The 8,779-nt window shown below is 47.2% G+C and overlaps 1 pseudogene; it reads left to right on the plus strand.

Annotated features, from left to right (window-relative positions):
• The first annotated feature begins 2,355 nt into the window (after positions 1 to 2,355).
• Positions 2,356 to 4,640, plus strand: LOC104601323 (organic cation/carnitine transporter 3 pseudogene; annotated as a pseudogene).
• Positions 4,641 to 8,779: the final 4,139 nt, after the last annotated feature.

The raw sequence follows: 8,779 nt of genomic DNA on the forward strand, positions 1-8,779 counted from the left end.
GCCTCTGAGCTCTGACAAGACACGGGTGGCGGTTCGGTGACTTCGTCGGCGCCTTCGTTGTTGAGTGGGCCTTGTACTGGCGCTGCTGGCCTCCGTGTTGCCGAGCTCGATGGGCCCGGAATGCTGGTAGTCTACTGGCAGGGCGCCGAATCGGTTTTCCGTGAGCGGGAACTTGGGCTTGGAGCACCGAGGTGCCGATATTGCAGGCGAGTTTCCCGACCTACCTGCGAGCTGCGAGGCGGGGATGATTTTTCTCTCTCTTCGGCCTGGGGACGAGGCCTGGCTGTTAGGGGGTTCTGGGGCCGGGAGGCCTTTCCTTGGTGGGGGCGTCCATCCTGCGGGGAGGCCTTGACCAGCCTCGGAGCAGGGTGGCGAGGTGGAAGTAGTGGTTGATGAAGTGGCAGTTGGGGGAACTGCTGTTGATAGTGATACTGGGAGATGTTGTGCAGCACTTGGTGCTGGTGAAGCTGGTGTTGCTGGAACTGTTGCATTTGGGCTTGCAATGCCCGCATGCACTGCATCAGATCGTCCAACCGGTTTTGGCTGGCTGCCAGGGGGACGACAGTTGGTTCAGTAAAGGTTGTCTCAATAGGGGGAGGAAAGGGGATGCTCGTGGCAGGAAGGTTTACGGGCGCCACTGCTTGTGGCGCATTCAAGCTGGGGATCCCATCCACCGAAAGGGGGATGGTGAACTGTCCAACGCACACCACGGGGACTTGAAGTTGTTCCCCAGTGGTGTTTGTCTCTGTGCCACGTCCGACGTTGCTGGAGGAGGCCATGAGTGTTGGGTTTTTTGAAGAAAAGGGGTTATGAGAGTTTGGAGGGAGGCTTTTTGAAGCTTTCCCACAGACGGCGCCAATTGATGATGCGCAATCCGGCCGGTCTTAACTGTCAATGACCTTGCCTCTGAACTGAGTACAGGGAACCTGAAACGGAGGAGATGAGGAAGCTCTGGGGAGAACCCGGTGTAAAGGCTCCTCTTTGGGGGGGTGGAGAGCCTTTTATAACCACCTCGCGCACTCACTCCTAGACTTCTGTCAGGTCGGGAATGAGTATTTCCGTTCTTCTGCCAGTTCGGGCGTCATTACCTCTGCTGGGGCAGAACCGTCACTGCTCTTTTTGTCGGAGCCGTCTCTGTAACTGGAGATGGCGGTGGCAGGTGACGATGGCAGGTGGCCGTTGAAGTGCGGCCGTCAAGCGTCAGATCCCAGGTCAGTCAAGTGCGCTGCCCCTGGATACGGACCCCTTCGGTGTCAGGTACGGTGTGGTTCGTCCAGTTCAATGCTCTGGAGGCGAAGTGCCTGGAGCGGTGCGCGAGGCGAAGTCTTGAGTTCGGATAGGGGGGTGTCCCGAACTGTCATGAGACGGGCCAGTTCGGGTCTCTGCTTTGTGTGACTCGGGCTCCTCGTAGGGAGTTCGAGCTCTAAGTAGGGAGTTTGGGCCCCTTGTAGGGAGTTCGGGCTCCTCGTAGGGAGTTCGAGCTCTAAGTAGGGAGTTCGGGCTCTTAGGGAGTTGCTCCTCGAGGGGAGTTCGGGCTCCTCTTAGGGAATTTGGACCGCTGGTCTCTCCCCTTTGGTGTTTTGTACTCTCGGTATGCTGTTTTAAGTGCCAAGCTACTTGTTTTTTGGCCACGTGGCGTGATTTGCGAGGTCGGGCCAAATCTTCCTTCATCAGGTCCCACTAGAGAGGAACGACGAACCTAGAAAGAAGGATTTTGGTCCCATTGGAGAGAAACAACAAAGCCAGGAAGAAGGATTTCACTTTGTGAAATTCTAAATACTGGTCCCATTGGAATGTGAACCATCTACAAAAAAGAGAAGCCAAAGATAACAAGATTTCACTTCCTGGTCGAAGCCAAAGACAATTGTCTAGCTTCCAGTCAATGATCCGTTGGCCCAAGTGGTCAAACCGTCGACCTATTCAATCCATTCAATGGTTTGATCACTTTTTATTTTAATTATTTTTTATTTTTTTAGTTTGAGCGGGTCATTCATTCTAACCTGACAATTGACTGTCGACTCAGAAACCAACAGCTAGAATAGTTCCGATTATGGGTCAATTTTTAAAACCTTGGTATTTTCTAAAGGACTGCAATCCTAGACACTTCCGTATGCCATTAGAATTAGACCCGTTCCAGCATGACTACCACACAAATTGACACTCATCGAATTTGCATTTGTGCCCCATTGAGCGCACCTCATACGTGCCCCACATGCACATCTCTTCGTGCATTGAGAACATCTCCTATATGTATGTAGGGTGGTCTGTGAGGCACCAATTTGAACTCACACTCATCTCACCAATTGGTGCCTTATACGGCGCGCCCTATAGTAGAATTCAGATGAGTTGAACGCGATGGTTGTTGAACAGGATGTGGAACCAATGAAAATGTTCCATGTAAGGTTTTAAATAACAGATTGGACACAAACCCATTTTGGCTACTGGTTCTTAGGTCAAATGGTCTGACCATCCGATTCGAATATATGATCTATTTTGATTTAAAAAAATATATAATAAATAAATAAAAATAAAATGGCCAAAACCCGTTGTTCGGGTCAACGGGTCAATGGTTTGATCACTTGGATCAACGGGTCGCTAACCAAATCAACAGTTAATCGGTCTGACCATCCAGTATGGTTTGGTTTTCAAAACCATGGTTCTACGCCAATAATAAATTCACGGGCTCCACTATGAAAGGTGTGGGTCCCATATATTTTATTATTGACATAAAAATATTATCATTGGTTCTAAGGTACAGATCCCATGTATTTTATTACTGGTGTGGAACATTGGTATTGGTTCTATAGCCCAACTCAACACCTATTGCATTCATTTAATCCTTGCTCCCCACAGCATATCCCAACCTAGGGATGCAAACGGATTAGATTGGATTCGAATCAAGGTATATCTGAATACAATTCGACATTGTTCATGGCGGATCCAATCCGATTTGAATTAAAATCCTATCGGTAAGTCGGATCTTTGGATCTGATCTGATCTAACTTGTTTTCTTTAAAAATTAATAAATTATTAAAATAAAAATAAAATATACCATTTTATATATATAAACAAAAAAAATAAGTATTTTTTTAATGATTTTCATCATATATATACATGTTTTTATGAAAGAATAAATAATATAACAAATTTATAAAAATACAATTTAAATAATGTGGTAAATTTCTTAAACTACCCTTATGGCTTAGTTAGCTAATTAACTAAGTGTACCCTTATTATTTGAAAATTGACTGATGCTATCCCTACTTTTCTAACAATTGACTAGCTCTACTCTTACGGTTAACATCGGCTAATACTTTATCAAAATTCGTACACAGGTGACATCACGTGATGTTTAAAATTTTTTAAAAGGTAAATTACAAAGACCCCCTATACTATGGTGTCTATGACAAAGACCCTCAATAATTTGTTTTGCCACAAAGACCCTGTAGTACAACCGTGAGACAAAAACCCCTTACGTTAGCCTTCCGTCCAAAAAATGAAAAATCCGCTGTTGCAATATTTTTTAATCCCCGTACTACCCTTATAATAACTATTCCAACAATTTTAACCAATTTTTCGTGTTTTATACGTTTTCTCACCTTATTTCTCCCTTGCAATCATCCATCGTGTCACAGAGGGTTTCACCTCTGATCTCCGGCAAGCAAACCACAAACAGTCCACAACACCCAATTACCAACCCAAACACCCCGTAAGATAAGAATACATCTTTCATCCCGGCGGCCACCGACACTGGACTGAACTTTTCTCCCAACATCTGGGTCTATGCCGCCTTGAGATTCGTTAGCGGGTTCGGTCGCGCTACGATCGGAACTTGTGCGCTCGTCCTCTCGATGGAATCGTCGAAAAACGATGGCGAGGCGAGGCGGGTATCATCAGATTCTTCTTATTCACATTCGGTTAATTTCTTGTCGTTACCTGCCATGGCTTACATCAACTGAGAGTCTTCATGGCGGACCCTCTATCTGTGGACGTCCGTGCCAACCATCTTTTACTGTATAACCATCCACTTCGCAGTGCGCGAATCACCGAGATGGCTCCTAGTGAAAGGACGCAAAGACAAAGCAATCGAGACGTTAAGAACCATAACCACGAGGAATCAAAGTAGCTTCAGGTTAAGCGTCTTCTCCAGCATATCCATCGTATCGGAGACGTTCGACGGCAATCTCTACTCTGCTATCAAGGCATTGGTGGAGAAAAATTGGGCCTTTCGACGGTTAATGGCAATGATGACCGTCGGTTTCGGCATTGGAATGGTGTACTACGGGATGCCTTTGGGGGTGGGAAACCTGGCCTTCAATCTCTACTTGAGTGTCACCTTCAACGCCTTATCAGAGCTGCCATCGTCGTTGCTGACGTTCTTTTTTATCGAAAAATTGAATAGGAGAAGTTTGCTGTTGGTGTTCACGACTATAAGCGGGATTTGCAGTATAATGTGCGTGGTGGTGGGTGAGTCACGGCAGGAATTGCAGGTGGCGGTAGAGCTGGTGAGCTTCTTTAGCGCATGCATGGCGTTCAACGTGTTGTTGATATACACGCTGGAGTTGTTCCCGACGTGTGTGAGGAACTCGGCATTGCCGATGGTTAGGCAGGCGCTGGTGTTCGGCGAGAAGGCCGTTTAAATAGAAGTTACAGACATCATCAGGCATGAGAGGACAAGCATGTTCTCGTGACCGAGAGACGAGTCAGCCAATGTGGCGAGAACAAGTCCACCAGCGAGGCAGCCTACAAAGAATGATGACGTCGGTAACTCGGCGATGGGGCCAGCGCAGGCGAGGTTCCATTCTGACAAGATGGATGTCCGTGACGTCTTATCCCAGGCCATGCATCCTTGAGAAGTAAGCAGAGGTTGGCGGTAGAGTTGCAGGAGGGGTCATCGGGGCGAGAACAGTGCCAGGTTGTTACGGTTCAGCACAGGCTTAGCCTTGCCTACGCTTGGCAGGCTTACGTTAGGGACATGCCCGTCATTTTCGCCTGTAAGATTTTTGGGAGAACTGATGTCATCTTCAGGCAGACCACCAGAAGCTTAACGTACTCTTTGAGGAGGGGTGGTCGACCTCCTTGGGTGCCTAACCTTGGCACTCCTAGACCTTCATCCCCTTGCGGGGCGGCCCTGGTTAACGGCTAGCATGGCTACCAGGGTTCTTCATGGGCGCGCACTTGCTCATGGGGACAGTGTTGGACCGGCACTGCGCTACCGATACTCAAGGGAGGCTTGGCATGCGGGCCTGGCTCAAGCATGTCCCTTCACTTCGCCAGCCCCTTGCCCAAGCTGATTGAGCTATCCCGTTGCCCTTAGCGCACGGGTGTGTTCCGGCCCAAGCGGTTGCCTATCATCAGGGCACACAGGTGCCTGTCATCATCGGCATACAGGAGTCCCTTCACAACGGTGCCAAGTCACCTCATCGGCGCATGGTCGCCTTCCATGATGGTTGTCCCCCTTTAGCACGTAAGCGGCGCCTCCCATGGACCGGTCTGAGCCAGGAGAGTGCCCCGGCCATTGGACTTGAGGTCATGATCCAGTGCTACTGACGTTGGTGGAGCCATCCCATCGGGCAACTCCTAGCCTCTAAGCGCAGAAAGGCTTGTCCTGGCCTGCCTTGGCCAGGACGCCGCACGGGTTTCTTCCGCTATAGAACTACCCCCGTGACAAGGTGGCTAGGCGTCGGTGAAGGTCTGCTGGGCGTCGAAGACCCATGCGAAGGAGACCAGGACGGCTTGCAGGAGCTGAGCCCACCCGAAACTTCCTATACACCGTTCGATGGTCTCGTCTAGAGAGGGAACGTGCTTCTCGAGTCGTGGGGTTTCTGGTTTAGCTTCCGAGTTGGATCGGGAGAGAAGCAGCGTTGTTGAATCGGACATCTATACGTTGATTGTTGAGATTTGAGTGATATACACATGTACTACTGGCTACTGAGTTGAGTCGAGCAAGCGGTAAGCATGGAGGGCTTCGGCTTTATAGTGCACCGCTGCTACATCGAGGGGCGAGGGGTATCAGAGTCACAGAGTGAGACCGACCGAATGAGGTCAATCTGAGGTGGGCACATTACTGGGTCCCACGTCATATGGAGGTGTTCGTTCATTATGGGACCAAGACAGGGAGCAATGATGATAATCCCACTTTTGAACTCAAAAGTTTGTGGTCACAGAATTGGAGTTAGAGATGAAAAAGATGGTCCCACATGATGATAATCCAGATTTGTCTCACAGTGGAGGGTATTTTCGTCAAATGATACTCTCCGTCAACACCAGATCAGCGGGAGCAACTTTGCTGACAAATCCAACTCTTAAAAGGAGGTTTGGTTCATCGTGGTTGTACAGAGAACTGATCCAGCACATAGTTTGCTTGTGTAGACTCTCAAACCCAGTCGGGCTGATTAGAGAAATTGCATTAGTCTATTTCCTTCTCCATCTCTTTCCCCCTTTGATCCCTACTCGACGCATTTGTCGTTGGATGTTCACTTTTCTCCTCTCGCCAACACTCTGGAATCGCTGGCTTCGATGATGGGTCACCCTTAGGGCTTACGGGTCAGGTTGGGTCAGTTTATTGTAGTTTTTCTAACTGACCCGACCTGGTTGGGTTACCTGACATAGAAACCGAAATCGACCCAGTGTTGAGCAAAATCGACATGGTTGGTTTGAGTCGGGTTGGGTCGGTTTACTGGGGTTTTTCCGACCGACCCGACCTGGTCGGGTTACCTAAGGTGGAAACTGAAATCGACTCATTGATAGGCAAAACCGACCTGGTCGATTTGAGTCAGGTTGGGTCGGTTTTGGTTTTGCTCCTGTACAAAAAGGATAGAGAAGCCTAGAACTAGAAGGAAATTTATTTGAGAAGATGGAAGAATTGGGAGAGCCAAGTTCAAAAATCAAATGATGTCTTGAATTGAGGACTTGAGGGGGCGGACCAAGTTAGAGAAAAGAAGAGAAGACAAAAGTTATCAATAAAATAGAAAGTCAAACTGTTTTATAGAAAGAATGCTGAAATATTTATATTTCAAGAAACTTTCTAAATTCTAATCTAGGTAAAAAATGACACCTAATTCTAATTGTAATTGACTAATGAGTTGCCTATTTAGTGTAAAAGACTATAGAAACTAAGATAAATACAATTTAGTTAAGTAGGAACTATCGAACTAGAAGACTAATTAGTTCGGATTGGTTTTGATTTTCACACAAAAAAACCAAAACCGACCTGATATATCGGTTTATGAATTTGCCCAACCCAAAACCAACCGGTGCTGATGAAAATCCAGCTGCTTTAGATTTTGACTACTGCAAGAGTCCTCCTTTAGAGCATTGTAATTAGATTTGAGGTCGTAAGCTCTCTCCAATTGCTTGGTCTTCCACCGGGTTCACCGGTTCTGAAACCAAATGGCGACTTGTCGTGGTTGTAGGCCTAGCTCTTGCACTAGTTTCACCATTCACTCTGGTTCGAGCTTGTTTTCAACTTCCAAAATTTTCTCCGAAGCCTTCACCTAATCCACACTCAATCACCTTTTCTTCTCGGTGATCGTGCCTGATTCCTCTAAACAGTCTTCTCAAATCTAATTTCCATCTAATTTAGTCTATTGGTTGGTCAGATCTAACAAGGACAATACTAACTCTCTCAATGCTGATCTTTGTTTCTGTCCTTGCTTCTTCAGTTCAGGGGAAAGGAGTTCGGGAGCCAACAACCATTTCTACAAGAGGGATTTCCAGTCTATGTGGAGCCGGTACTTAGTCCCTTCCTGTACTCATCTTCCTTCACCGTGGGCCTTGCAACATTATTAGTGGGCAAGGGAGAACCAGAGAGAGAAATGAGAGATAGAGAGAGAGAGAGGAAGGTAAAGAGAGAGAAATGAGAGAGGCATTTAAATCCTCCGCTGCAACTTGCAGCGGCGGTGACTAACCAGAGAGAAATTAGAGAATAGAGGTACAAAACTCCCTAATTTCACTGACAACATCAACCGACCCCATGGGCGACCACCAACTGGCGATGCCCCATCTCTCTGTCCGTACTATAACCCCATCAGCGACTTCTCATTCGCTGCTCTGATCGCCTTTCACATGGACCACCCCTACTGTAAATCAGGCATACAAGGGTTGAGGGGAAGATTTGGGCTAGGTTTCACGCTTGCTGTCTTCTGGGATTGAGGGGAAGATTTGGGCTCGAGTTGCCATGGCTGGGGATATACGTGGCAGATTTTGGATGGGGGAGACCTTTGGTGAACAATGATGAAAATGGACATTTTAAAATTTTCGTCCATTAGGGCTGTTCATAAGAATGCCCAATCCGACCAAACCGACCAACCCAGATCGACCCAACCCGAGTTGGTTGGGTTTTCATCAGCATCGGTCGGTTTGGGTTGTACAAATTCATAAATCGACGGTTCGGGTGGGTTTCGATTTTCTTGTGTGAAAATCAAAATCGACCCAAACCGACTTAGTTCCTACTTAACTATTTAAATATATATTTTGATTTTAAATTAAATCGACATAATCTATTTAAATATATATTTCGGTTTTAATTTAAATATATTTTATATTTAAAACTGTTAAATAAAGATATTTCAGTTTTTGACAACCCAAACTTGCACCACATAGGCACATGGGCCATGGGGGGCATGGATGAACTTAGAGCCGAAACCGACCCAACCCGACTCAAACCGACCAGGTCGATTTTGCTTAACACTAGGTCGGTTTCGGTTTCCATCTCAGGTAACCCGACTAGGTCGGGTCGGTTGGAAAAACCTCAGTAAACCGACTGAACCCGACCCGT

Source organism: Nelumbo nucifera, chromosome 2 (genome assembly GCF_055504915.1).
Source record: "Nelumbo nucifera cultivar China Antique chromosome 2, China Antique-T2T, whole genome shotgun sequence".
Lineage (NCBI taxonomy): Eukaryota > Viridiplantae > Streptophyta > Magnoliopsida > Proteales > Nelumbonaceae > Nelumbo > Nelumbo nucifera.